Source organism: Gracilinanus agilis, chromosome 3, assembly GCF_016433145.1.
Source record: "Gracilinanus agilis isolate LMUSP501 chromosome 3, AgileGrace, whole genome shotgun sequence".
Lineage (NCBI taxonomy): Eukaryota > Metazoa > Chordata > Mammalia > Didelphimorphia > Didelphidae > Gracilinanus > Gracilinanus agilis.
This window is the reverse complement of record NC_058132.1, coordinates 537,968,148-537,982,368: the sequence shown is the minus strand read 5'-3', so window position 1 is coordinate 537,982,368 and position 14,221 is coordinate 537,968,148.

The following is a 14,221-nucleotide window of genomic DNA, read 5'->3' as shown; positions in this document are numbered from 1 at the left end:
CATCAGAAGAATCAAATGTGAAAATGTATAAAACATTTCATAAAATTTAAAATACTATATATGAATATATGTATAGATATAGATATAAATATAGATATATAAACATAGTGGTGATTAATATTAGAAAGTTCTTCCTTATTTGTCATTAAGGCATCCTCATTGAAACTAATAGCTTTTTTACATCAGTTTTTCCCTTTGCAAGGAAACAAAATCTTTTCTTCCAACTCTTCATTCTTCTAAAGCTTTTTGATTCTGCTTGTCCAAACTATCTTTTTTATAGATTAACTTTTGTTCTCTCAACTGTTCCTCACAATTCATTGATTTTTGACAAATAATCTTTATTCCCAAAACTATATTCTAAGTAGCACTCCTAAAATATGGTATTTTTAATTTAACAAAATGGACTTATTGTTGTCAAATAGAGAGGGAAGCCAGAGACTCTTTGTCTGAATATGATACAATCTATGATTATAATAATGTGTTACTTTCATTTATTTACTTTTTTATCTATTCATCCATCCATCCATTTGTTTGTTTTGTAAAAAAAAAAACTTCTATTATATATTATCAAAATCACATATTTGGCTTCCAGAAGATCAAAGGATATCTTGTCTAAACTATGTATAGGAGTAAATTGTTCCCACTGTACCCTCAATAAATAGCCAGAAAAACCTCAGGGAAAGGATGCTCACTGACACCTGTAACAGCTTTTCCTATTTCAGGGTAACTTAAAGTTGTCATGAAATTTAATTTCCAAATAGTAAACTTAAATTCTCCCCTTTGACATCCATTCATCACTTTTAATTCTGTACTCTATGTCCAAGCTAACAAAATAAGTAACAATACAATGATAAGATTTCTTTTACATAATAGGTCTTTAAATAATACTTTCAGAAAACTGTCATGCTCAGCAGGCACATTTTAAAGTATATCTGTCCCTTACATATGATCATCTTATGCCATACCATATTCTCTTTTCTAAAATTCTTATCTTATATCTTAGAATCAATATTGCATATTGATTCAAAAGCAGAAAAGTGGTAAGTACAGGGCAATGGAGTTTAAGTGACTTGCCCAGGATTACATGGCTAGAAAGTGTCTGAGGCCAGATTTGAACCCAGGATCTCCCATCTCTAGACCTGACTATACACCCACTGAGCCAAACAGCTGCTTCCCCTCATATCATATTTTCTTTTTCAATCCTATTCCCCTTCTAGACATGATCTAGTCAATTTTCAACTATGTAGTTGATTAAAAGCCTTTTAGTCTATTTTCTACAAATTACTTCTAAGCAGTTTTTCCTACACAGGATTGCTTTTTCATGAATCCATATTAATAAACTTTTTTTGATGTATCTTTTTCTAAAGGAAGGGAGTCGAGTGTAAGGATTGTTCAAAAGAATATATGTTTTGGTCTATCTCCAATAACTGAAAGACTTCAAATAATGATCTACTGGTTGGTTATGTGTCTATTTACGTTTTTGACTAAAATATTCAGTTTTTAAAGCATGGATGTGGTGCCTATCATGTTCCAGACAGTTTGTTAAATTATCATTTTTACACATATAAATTTAATTAGATCCTCATAATATTGTGATTTAAGTGTAGAAATTATCCCCATTTTATAATTGAAGAAAATGAGATTAACAGATGTTAACTGATTTACACGAGATCACACAAAGAGAAAGTAGTATCTCAGTCCATATTTGAATTCACATCTTTTAGACTCTAGACACCTTCATGTTAACGACGCCATATAACATCAAGATTTAAGACCATTTATATTAGTTTTGTCCTAGTTTTTATCTGCATTAGAAAAGTAAGTGTTCATACAAATAAAATATTATGTAAATGTATAGTATTTACATATAAAAGCACATGTGTATACATGTATATTTATGAAACCTATATCATGAAATTATTGTGAATCTATTGTCTTCTCTTTCATAGATACCTTTTACTATAATTCTATGAGGCAAGACAAAAAATGTAGTACTAACATTTAACATCTAAAGGAAAATAATGTTGGACATACCAATGATGCCAGAAGTAATCTCTGCTAGAGAAGCAAAAAATCAAAAACAAAAATAATAACTCTCTTTTCTATGAGTTGTAGAAAAAATATAAACCACCTTGTGGCTACAAGTTCTTAATGAATATGTAGCAAATATAATCTGATAGCTACAGAACTTTTTTTTCTTTTTTCTTTGAAGAGTCAAGTGGTGAAGTTTGTAAATCTGTACACATCATGGTTTTTAAATTAATTTTTAAAGTAAAATTTAAAAATGGTTGCACTAAAAACTTTTATTGAATGAAATTAATTAAAAACAAAGGTATTTTATACTTCAGTGACATTATTTTCCCATTTTTAGACAGTGTGTACTTGTGAAGTCAAGCACTTAGTTATTTTGCAAAAGTACAAGAATCAAGACATAGGAATAAATCATCTCTTAGATGGTTATTTCTTGTTGGCAAAATGATGTTTTAGGTTAATTTTTAAAGATGCTGATAAAACTCATACAAAAATGAAAAAAAAAGAGGAATGGAACAAAATCCCAAAATTAAATGCAGTGATCCCCCAGTACAACAGTTTTTCATGGAGCTAGGCAGATGGTGGTGTGAGAGAAGTTGGAATTAGAAACACCCTATGAAAATCTTATAAAATTATGAGCATATTGCAAAAACATTCTTGATATTACCAATGTATCAGAAGACTAATTAGTGATTAATACAAACTCTAAGATTACTAAACTAATAAGTCAGGAAAGGAACAAAGGAGACAGCATTATTTAATTTTATCCAAATATGTGAAGTCGCATATTATGTCCTTATTAGAAAAAAAATGGAAAAGAGAGATAAAACCTTTCTAATAATAGTTAGGTGGATGGATTCAAAACTAAATAATGGGATCTAAATGGTGTGTACGTGCAATGTACATGCATTTACATGCTGCGTGCTATCTCTTTGTCCAAAAAAGGAAATTCTAGTGAAAAGTGATATCAATTTAATTTTATAGTGATTCATGCTTTCCAATAAATTCTCGTGATAAAGGAAGATAATTTAAAATTATTAAACAACTCAAAATTGAGCTTAATTACTTTGAGAAATTTATATAATGAACTGACTAATTTTGTGACATATATATAGGCTCTATAAGGTTAGCCACAATTGCTAAGATTTTTTGGTATAAAATATTTGAAGGTATTTTATGTCAGCAATATATGCATTCCTCATATTAACAAAGTCTTGGATCCATTGCATATTCCAGTATAGCTATGGAGAAGTTTTTAACAAATTTATTTCTGAGAAATTGGTCTGGTTATATGAAGACAGCAATCCTAATGTATAGGTTAGAAGGATATGAGGAAAATTCTGGGCTATGATTATGCACATATAATACTTAAAAATTATTATTACAAGAAGTCCAGAGCCTAAAAACCTAGATCAGAAGAAAAATAGTCAAATTGTTAGCTATTTCTATTTTCTCAGGAAGAGGTTTGGTTTCATAACAATTTCTGAATTAAATAAAACTTTTTTCCCACCATTCAAAATATTTTATCATTTTCATAAAGTCATATTCTATAGGTGACTCAAAATGATAGCTATATCCTTTGTTAATCATTCTTAATTACCCAAAGGTTTGAAAACCAATTTACCAAATATCTTAGTTTAAATTATAGTGAAATGCCTAGAATTCACTTAATACATTAACTATTTTTCCCCTCTATACCAACTATTTTGGCTGTTACTCAGCAGTTGATTTCATTATTTGCCCACCATTGTCTCTCTTTCACTGAAATTTTTGCTCTACCTCTCCCTGTCTGCCTCCTGTTTCAACTAGCTCCATCTCTCTTGCTTTTTAATTTTCCTTCTCCTATCTCTTTTTTCTCACTTCTTTTCATTTACCTTCCCTCTCTATATATAGTCTAACATGGCCAACAAAAGATGTTATGATTATTTCTTCACATTTCCAGTAAATGGAAAGAAAAATCAATGAAAAGAAAAAGAAGAAAAAATATTGAAAGATATATAGAGATAACTAATCACTTAAGGGAATATTCATTATATTATTTTAATAAAATAGATTAATAAATAAAAATACTAATGTAAATAAGAGATAAAAAATGTGAAGGATGATGGCCTAGCAGTATCAGATATTAAGCTGTACTTTAAAGCAATAATCATCAAAAAATCTGGTACTGGCTAAGAAATAGAAGGGTGGATCAATGGGATAGATTGGAGGTAAATAACCTCAGCAATATAGAGTTGATATATCCAAAGATCCCACATTTGGGGATAATAAATCACTATTTTACAAAAATTTTCAGGGAAATTGTGTGCAGTATTGCAAAAATTGGGTGTAGATCAATATCTCATACTCTATACTAAGATAAGATCAAAATTGATATATGATTTAAACATAAAGGGTAATAAAAGTAAGTTACAGGAATATAGAATATACACACTGAGATACTAGTAAAAAACTTAGCATATCATTTGCCTTATGTCTGACAAACATCAAAGATATATATATATATATACATATATACATATGTATAATGAACAAATGAATTCCTAAAAAATAAAAATCTTCATTGCTTATTTATTAAAATATCTATCAATATCAGTTATATAATAATTATAATTATTTTGTCACATCACCATCAAATTTACTTGACTCTAATTTCACATTTAATTCATAATTAATAAAGAAATATCATTAGAAAAAAAATCAAGACCTTTTACCTGCAGCCCTAGTTAAATGAGTACAGGTAGGCCTTTTAATATCTCTGGGAACCAGTTTATTCATCTATAAAACAGGATAAAATTTAAACAACTACTTTACTGATTTTAGTTTCCTCTTCTATAAAATAGAATAAAATTTAATTGTCTGCTATGTGGGATGACTAAAAGGGAAATATTTTCTTTTAGACATTGATTCCTTTAGAAATATGAACTATTATTACTTTTATTATTTTATTAATTCCACATTTATATTTGATAGAATTCAGATAAAGTATTTCTGTGGATAATTAAATATTTGGTTCTTCTTCTGGGTTAGATATTCTTTGGACTTACTGAATATGAGTACCAATTAATTTGTTAAGTTTAATTTAATTGGATAATTAGATATATGAGAGATAAATAGCACATATTTGAAATATATAAAATGTATATAAAATATTATCATAATTTTCTGTTAATATATAATGCCCATATCTTCCTTCTTGAAGTCCAACTTCCTCCAGTCTCAGAAATTCAGGGCCCTTTATAGTAGTTTCTTGTCTCCTTCCCTCTTCACAGGGGACAATCACAGCTTCCAAGTTATCCAGAGGGCACTTTTTGTGAGAACCATTTCACACCTTCTGAAGGTTAAATTTTCATCAAAAAAGACTCATAGCTAAGGGTGTGAACTTTACAAATTTCACAATCTGGAGAGGTTAATACCCATCAAAAGAGTTCACAGACCTGTAGCTAACTGAGATGTGAACTCTCCAAGTGGTTTGCTTAGATGAACGATACATAATAATTTATGCATAAAGTAACAGGAATACTTTAAGTTATTGCCAACCAAAGTGTTAACTCCAACTAGGCAAAGAGAATAAAGGATTCCCTTCATACAATTGTAAATTCAGAATAGGCAAAGAGGGCCAAGAATTTTCTTTCACAAACTCCCTCTGTGATTCTTTGGGAGTCTAGTCTCCCCAATGAATCATTTTACATAACTATCATTATCTCTAAAGATCTTCTAGCTAAAGATGTATATGATTTTCAGTAGTTAGAGATAAGAGAGAAATGAAAGAGAAAAAGAGAACAAACCAATGTTTGCTAGGTACATAATTTACATTCAGAATAAATGTGTTCAAACCCCCACAGTTCAATCAATTATGTTTCATGGTTCATTCTGGGTCTTCTGATGCTGTGGAGGTTTTTTCAGGCATCTTCATGATGCCTTCGTCAAACAATTCATCTTCTAGATTCAAAGAGTTCTTGGAATGTTTTTTTCTTGAAAAAAAAATTTTTTTAATCTTGGGTTTTATGAGAATTACACAGCCTCCCCCCGAATAGAAAAAGAAAATCAGACTTCTCTAAGGGAACTTATGCACTAATGGAATAAGACAACTCAATGACACCTAAAAGGGAGGTTTAAGGATATTGTGGGGTGGAGGGGCTTTAAGTGTAATGGGTGATTGTGTGAGTATAGTAAAAAAATTCCTCTGGAAATTAGTCAGCTGTGCAGCCTGGAGTGGAAAGGAGATGAGGACTGTTAGAAATAATTGGTGTTGTTTCTCCTGGAGAATGAAATATGTGGGTTGAGGGGAGGGAGCCAGCCAAGTTATTTTTTCAAGTAGTTTAAAGGATTACCATGTGTAAGTTAGAAGAGATGTATCTTGCTTGCCACAGAAGCAATAGGTTCTAATTTCAAAAGAATAAATTATATAGATTTGATACAAAGCCATTTTTGGACTGAGGAGACAAACTACTGAGAATTAAAACTATGCTAAAGCTGAAAGCATTGTCTCAAGTAGTTGTTAATTAGTCCCTTATTGGATATTTTAAAACAATAGCTAAATGACAACTTATTGAATATTTTCTAAAAGCTTCTTGCTAGTGTCATTCAGATAAACAAGATGAATAAGATGGTCTATGATGGCCCTTCCAGCTATAAAAATGTATTTTATTATGATTCTTAGATTCTTCATTTGCATCAATTTATGTTATAGCAATTCAGATGTGAAATGGATAGAGGACTAGAACTAGAAACCCTGTGTTAGACTGGGTAAGAGTCTGGTCTGGGCATTTTATTTAAATTCTGTCTTCTTCAGTTTCTTTAAATGTACAATAAAAGTCATGACCACATATACCTCACAGGGGTACAGTTCCATAAAGTGCTATCGAAATTAAATTTATTATTATTTTGAAATGTTACCAAATTTCATTCTAAAATTGTATTTTTATTGCCTAATGTACAAACTTAATAATACAATTATTTAAAGCATCCTTAAATGGTTATTAGAATAAATGAAAAGTTATTAAACAATAAAAGAATATTTAATCAAGAATAATTCTAAATATTTGATATGTTAGACACATGTGCTTTTAATAATGCCAAAAATGTATCCCTGGTTGATTTAAAAATGTCTTACCAACACATAAGTTTAAAAATGGTTTTTATAAATGTATTATTTCATCATATTTTATAACTAAAAAGAATAAACAGTGATAAATTTCTATTATTTTTAAGTTAACTATACATGTTAAAGATAAATGATATATTTAAATTTAATGTACAAACAGAAGAAAGCAACCTGATCATGTAATCTATATTAACTAAACACACTTTTCAAATTCCCTCAGAAGAATTTTAGTTCACAGCATGTTTTACAAGAATATTCACCAATTCAATGAAAAATTTTTAATAATAAACATTAATAAAAATGAAAAAATAAAATAAAATTCACCAACAAAAGTCATATGATTCCTGCCACAGTGTGGCTGAATTTTATTTGCCTCAGTACGGATTCTTGAAGGACTGATTGGTTTTCAACTGATCCAACTTAGACTTTCAGACTTTTTTGTAAACAATAAGCAAAGTGTACTTGATGTAGTTGTTTCAAAATGAAAAATGTCTCTATTACTGATTCATAATTAGACTAGGTGAGAATGATCCTGTGCCAGACAAATTAGTGAAAGTCAAACTTGGGCATGTAGAAATACACACTTTGCTTCAAAAATATTATTATATGCTTAAGGCTATAGTGTTATCTCAGCAATGTCAAACTTGCAAGCAGATATTGTTACATTTGGTCATTTCTCATCTGCAGTTTGAAGCCTTTTATTAAAAATTGGAATAAAAATAAGGAAATGAAGATCGCTCATCAATCTTTTTTGTAGGAATGAAAAAAATTCTAACAAATGGCAAGATTCCCATTTGGTAATATAATTCAGAACATTATTTTAATTTTCAGAGGCCAAAATTCAAATGGCATTACTCAAGAGCTATTGGGGTAGGTCCTTTTTTCCTTTTATTTTTACTGGAAGCAAAATTTCTCTTTAAAGGAGTATAAGGTTTATGATTTAGTGATTACAAATGGTCTAAAATGTAATTCTAAAATTTTAACCTTGATAAGAAGTTAAATGTACTTTCTTACTTTTTTCATAACAATCCCCATTAATATATTATTTTGAGAATTATAATATATTTCTTTTGAAACACTGTTAAGATGTAGGTGTTCTAAAATCATTTTATAGATAAAAAAGCTGAAGTTCAAAGAAAGTGTCACTTGACAGGGGCAGAGCCAAGATGGCAGAGTAGTCCTCAGCAGTTCGGTGCCACAATGAGTATCCTCTCCAACCAAGATTAAAATATCACCAGAAAATGAATAAAGGGATGAAAGAACCAACAAGAAGACAGAGTAAAAAAGATCAAGAAAATGAAAACCCAAAAGTTAGGCCATGAACATCTAGGGCACTGGGGTGAGAGGAGAGCAGGCCCAGCAAGAATCTGTAGCAAAGAGGGAAGAGCAAGTCAAGAACAAGCTACACTCCACCCTCAACTACACATCTGCTGCCCAAGGTTTGGGAACCTATGCCAGAGCCAACATCCAGATACTGAGACACTTCCTGAGCAAAAAGAGGTACAACTCAAACAGAAACCCTAGAAATTTCAAACTTGTGGAGAACTCCAAAGCTTCACCCCAAGGAATTCTAGTCTGGGCTTGTGACAAGAACTTAATTCACATTTTGTGGTGGTGATAGTACTAAGTACAAAATACTGATCATTTTGATCAAGACAGGATAATCAAGAATGTGTCAGATTTTCTTCCTAAGAAAAAATCCCCAGGACCAGGTGGATTACAAGTAAATTCTATTTTTAGAATTTAAAGAACTAATTCCAATACAATACAAATTATTTGTGTAGATAAGCAAAGATGGAGTATTAGCAAATTACTTTTATACCACAAATATGGTTTTGATTCCAAAGCCAGGCAGACAAAAACAGAGAACGAAAACTACAGACCAATCTTTTTAATGAACATAGATGCAAAAATCTTGAATAAAGTACTAGCAAAAATACTACAACAAGTTATCACAAGGATTATCCACTATGACTAGGGGTGATTTATAGCAGGAATGCAAGAATGGTTTAATATTAGGAAAATCATCCACATAATTGACCATATCAATAATCAAACCAAGAGAGATCATATGATTATCTCAATAGATGCAGAAAAAGACTTTGACAAAATACAACACCCATTCCTATTGAAAACACTAGAAATTATAGGAATAGAAAGGTCATTCCTCAAAATAAGCATATTTAAAACCATCAGCAAGTATCATCTCCAATGAGGACAAGTTATAAGCCTTCACAATAAGATCAGGAATGAAACAAGGATGCCCATTATGAACTCTATTATTTAATATTGCAAAAGAAATGCTAGCAGTACCAATTAGAGAAGAAAAAGTATTGAAGGGATTAAAGTAATCAATAAGAAATCTAAATTATCACTCTTTGCAGATGACATGATGGTATACTCAAAGAATCAAAGAAAATCAACTAAATAAGTCTAGTAGAAATAACAATTTTAGCAAAGTTTCAGGGTACAAAATAAACCCACATAAATCATCAGCATTTCCATATATTTCCAACAAAATTCACCAGCAGGAGTTAGAAAGAGAAACTTCATTTAAAATCACTCTAGACCATTGATGGGCAAACTATGGCCTGCGATCCAGATGTGGTCCCCTGAAATGTTGTATCTAGCCACGTGACATTATTCTTAATCTGACAAATGCAATGAGTAGGATACAATATAATGAAACTTTGAAAGAGTTACCTTAGAAACAGACTGACAGAGAAACATTTCCTTTCCTTTGGCCCACTCTTTAAAAAGTTTGTCCATCACTGCTCTAGGCAATATACAATTTAGGAACTTACTACCAAGACAATTGCAGGAATTATATGAACACAGCTACAAAACACTTTTCACACAAAGAAAACCAAATCTAAATAACTGGAAAAACATTAATTGCTCATGGGTTGGATGATATAACATAATAAAAATGAAAATCCTACCCAAATTAATCTACTTCTTCAGTGCCATATCTATCAAACTACCAAAAACCCTTTTTATAGAATTAGAAAAAAAAATTATAACAAAGTTCATCTGGGAGAAAAAGAGAGCAAGAATATCAAGGGAAATAATGAAAAAAATGAAGAATGGGGGCTTAATAGTAGCAGATCTTAAACTGTACTATAAAGCAATGGTCATCAAAACAGTATGAAACTGTCTAAGAGACAGAAGGATGGAATTATGGAATAGTGTAGGGTTAAATGACCTGAGCAAGCTATTGTTTGATAAATCCAAAGATCGCAGCTTTTGGGATTAGAACTCCTATTTGATAAATACTGCTGGGAAAATTGAAAAACAGTATAGGAAAAATTAGGTTTAGATCAACATCATATACCCTTTATCAAGATAAATTCAAAATGGTTAAATGACTTAAATATAAAGAGTGAAATCATCAATAAATTAAGTATCAGATCCATGGAAAAGGAAGGAATTTAAGACCAAGCAAGAGATAGAGAACATTAAAAAATGTAAAATGAATGACTTTTATTATATCAAATTTTAAAAAGTTTTTAAGCAAACACAACTAATGGAACTAAAATCAAAGGAAAACACCAAACTGGGAGAACATTTTATAATAAAAGCCTCCCACAAGTCAAACTGACAAAAAAATCAAGCCATTCCCCAAACTACAAATTGTCAAGGAACAAGAATAGGCAGTTTTCACATGATGAAATCAAAACTATCAATAAACACATGAAAAAAGTCTTCTAAATAACTCCTGGTTAGAGAAATTCTATCTAAAACAGCTCCGAAGTATGGCTTACACCTAATAGACTGACTAATATGGCAGGGAAGGAAAGTGATAAATGTTGGAGAGGATATTGCAAAATTGTGACACTAATACAGTGCAGATGGTGTTGTGAATTGGTACAACCATTCTGGAGCACAATTTGGGATTATATGCAAAGGGCACATAATTTTTTAAAGATTTTTTTAATCTTTTAAATATTTAAAAGATTGCCTGCCCTTTGATGCAAGCCATGGCACTGCTGGGTTTGTACCCTGAAGAGACAATAAGGAAAAATACTGGTAGAAAAATATTTGTAGCCATGCATTTTGTGGTGGCAAAAAAAATTTGAAAATGAGGGAATGCCCATTGATTGGGAAATAGTTGAACAATTTGTGGTATCTGATGGTTATGTAATACTATTTTGTTAAAGGAACAATGCCCTGGAGGATTTTTATGTGAACTGGAATGACCTCCAGGAATTGATACAGAGCAAAACGATAAGAACCAGGAGAAGATTGTACCCCAAAACTAATACATTATGACACAGTAGAATGTAATAGACTTCTAATAGAAGCAATACAATGATCTGGGACAATACAGAGAAACTTATGAGAAAGAAAGGTATCCACATACAGAGAAAAAACTGTGGGAACAGGAATGTAGAAAAAAATATCATCAATCACATAGTTTTAGGGTTATATGATTATGGTTTTGATGTTAAAAAGATAACTATTGCAAATATGAATAACATGGAAATAATATTTTTAATTTAATTTTTTGAATATTTTCCCCTAGTTACATATTTCATTTTCTTTCCCTCTCCCCAAAACTCCCCTAACCCCCCTTAGCTAAAGCACAATTCCACTGGGTTTTACATATATCATTGATAAAGATCTAATTCCATATTATTGATAGCTGGACTAGAGTTATCATTTAGTGTCTACATCTCCAATACTATCCCCAACAGCACATGTGTTCAAGCAGTTGCTTTTCTTCTATGTTTTTCCTACCACAGTTCTTCCTCTGAATGTGGCTATTTTCTTTCTCATAAGTCCCTCAGCCTTGCTCTGGATCCTTACATTGCTGCTAGTAGAAAAGTCCATTATGTTCTATTGTACCACAGTGTATCAGTCTCTGTGTACAATGTTCTCCTGGATCTGCTCCTTTAACTATGCATCAATTCCTGGAGTTCATTCCAGTTCACATGGAATTCCTCCAGTTCTTCATTCCTTTGAGCACAATAGGATTCCATCACCAACAGATACCACAATCAAGAAAAATCAAGAGTTAGAAAAAAATTACAAAATGTAAAATAAATAATTTTGATTATATTAAATTAAAAAGGTTTTGTACAAACAAAAACAATGTTACCTGGGGATTTTTAATTTGCTCCTTTTCTAGATTTTTGAATTGCATGCCCAGTTCATTGATCTTTGCCTTCTCTAATTTGTTATATGCACTCAATGATATAAATTTTCCCCTGTGTACTGCTTTAGCTGCATCCCATAGATTTTGGTAGGATGTCTCATCAATGTCATTTTCTTCAATGAAATTATTAATTCTTTCTATGATTTCTTCTTTAACTATCTGATTTTGGAGAATCATATTATTAATTTCCAATTAGTTTTTGGTTTGCCTGTCCTTATTCCCTTACTGATTATTATTTTTATTGCATTATGATCTGAAAAGGTTACATTTATTATTTCTGCTCTTTTGCATTTGTTTGCCATATTTCTATGCCCTGTTACATGGTCAATCTTTGTGAATGTATCATGTGCAGCTCAATAGAAGGTGTATTCCTTTTTGTCCCTATTTATTTTTCTCCACATATCTATTAAATCTAATTTTACTAGGATTTCATTCACCTCTCTTATCTCTTTCTTATTTATTTTTTGGTTTGATTTATCTAGATCTGAGAGATGAATATTTAGATCTCCCACTAGTATGACTTTACTATCTATTTGCTTCTTGAGCTCTTCCAATTTCTCCTTTAGAAATTTGGATGCTATACCATTTGGTGTGTACATGTTGAGTCATATTATTTCCTCATTATCTATACTGCCTTTTATCAGAATCTAATTACCTTCCCTATCTCTTTTAATCAAATCTATTTTTACTTTTGCTTTGTCAGAAATCATGATTGCCACTCCTGCCTTCTTTTTCTCAATTGAAGCCCAAAAGATTTTACTACAGCCATTGACCTTAACCCTGTGCATGTCCACCTGCCTCATGTATGTTTCTTGTAGACAACATATGGTAGAATTTTGTTTTCTAATCTACTTTGCTATTTGCTTCTGTTTTATAAGCGAGTTCATCCCATTCACATTCAGGGTTATAATTTTCATCTGTGTATTCCCTAACACTTTGGTATCTTCTCCTAGGGCTACCCCTTCTTCTTATGGTATGTCCTTTTAAACCAGTAGTTTGTTTTAAATCAACCCCCTTGTCTTTTCCCTTGATTTACTATCCATTCCACCCCCTTGATTCCCCTCTTGTTATTTTTAAGGCCTAATGAATTCCCTCCCTCCTCTCTTCCCCTCCCTTTAAGAACTCCCCACCCCACTTCCGCCATTAGTTTATCCCTTCTGACTTTATCCCTAGGGTTAGATAGAATTTGATACCCCAATGGATGTAGTTACTCTTCCCTCTCAGGATTAATTCATCTGAGAATAAGGTTTTAGTATTTCCTTTTAATGCTCTCTTCATCTCTTTCTTATAATAGTATTCCTCCCCTCCCTTTCCTATGCCCTCTTTGTGTGGTATAGATTATCCTATTTTTCTTATTCCTTCAAGTTACTCGAGGTGCCATCTTCTATTCCCCACACACACTTTTCCCCTCATATCATCTTAGACCATTTAAGACAAACCTCTCTCTATGAATAATTCTTCTAATTGCTATAATAGTAAGTACAGTTTTTTTAGAATTACACATATTATTTCTCCATGTAGAAATACATATAATTTTATCTTGTTGAAGCCCTTGAAGAAGGCAATTTAAAGATAAGAGTTTTCTTTCTTTTCCCTCTCTTTCTTATTTACCTTTTCATGTTTCTGTTTTTTTGTGGTTGGATATCAAACTTTTCATTTAGTCCTGGCCTTTTCTGTGTAGATGCTTGGAAATCCTTTATCTTGTTGAATGCCCATACTTTCCCCTGGAAGTATATAGTCAGTTTTGATGAGTAGGTCATTTCTGGTCTTCAATTTCCTTATCATTTCATTTGATTTCTGAGCCTCACTTTCCAATCGTGAAATTCTACCTTTTAAACTGTTCTTTTCTTTTTTAAAACCCTTACCTTCCATCTTGGAGTCAATACTGTGTATTGGCTGCAAGGCAGAAGAGCAGTAAGGGTAGG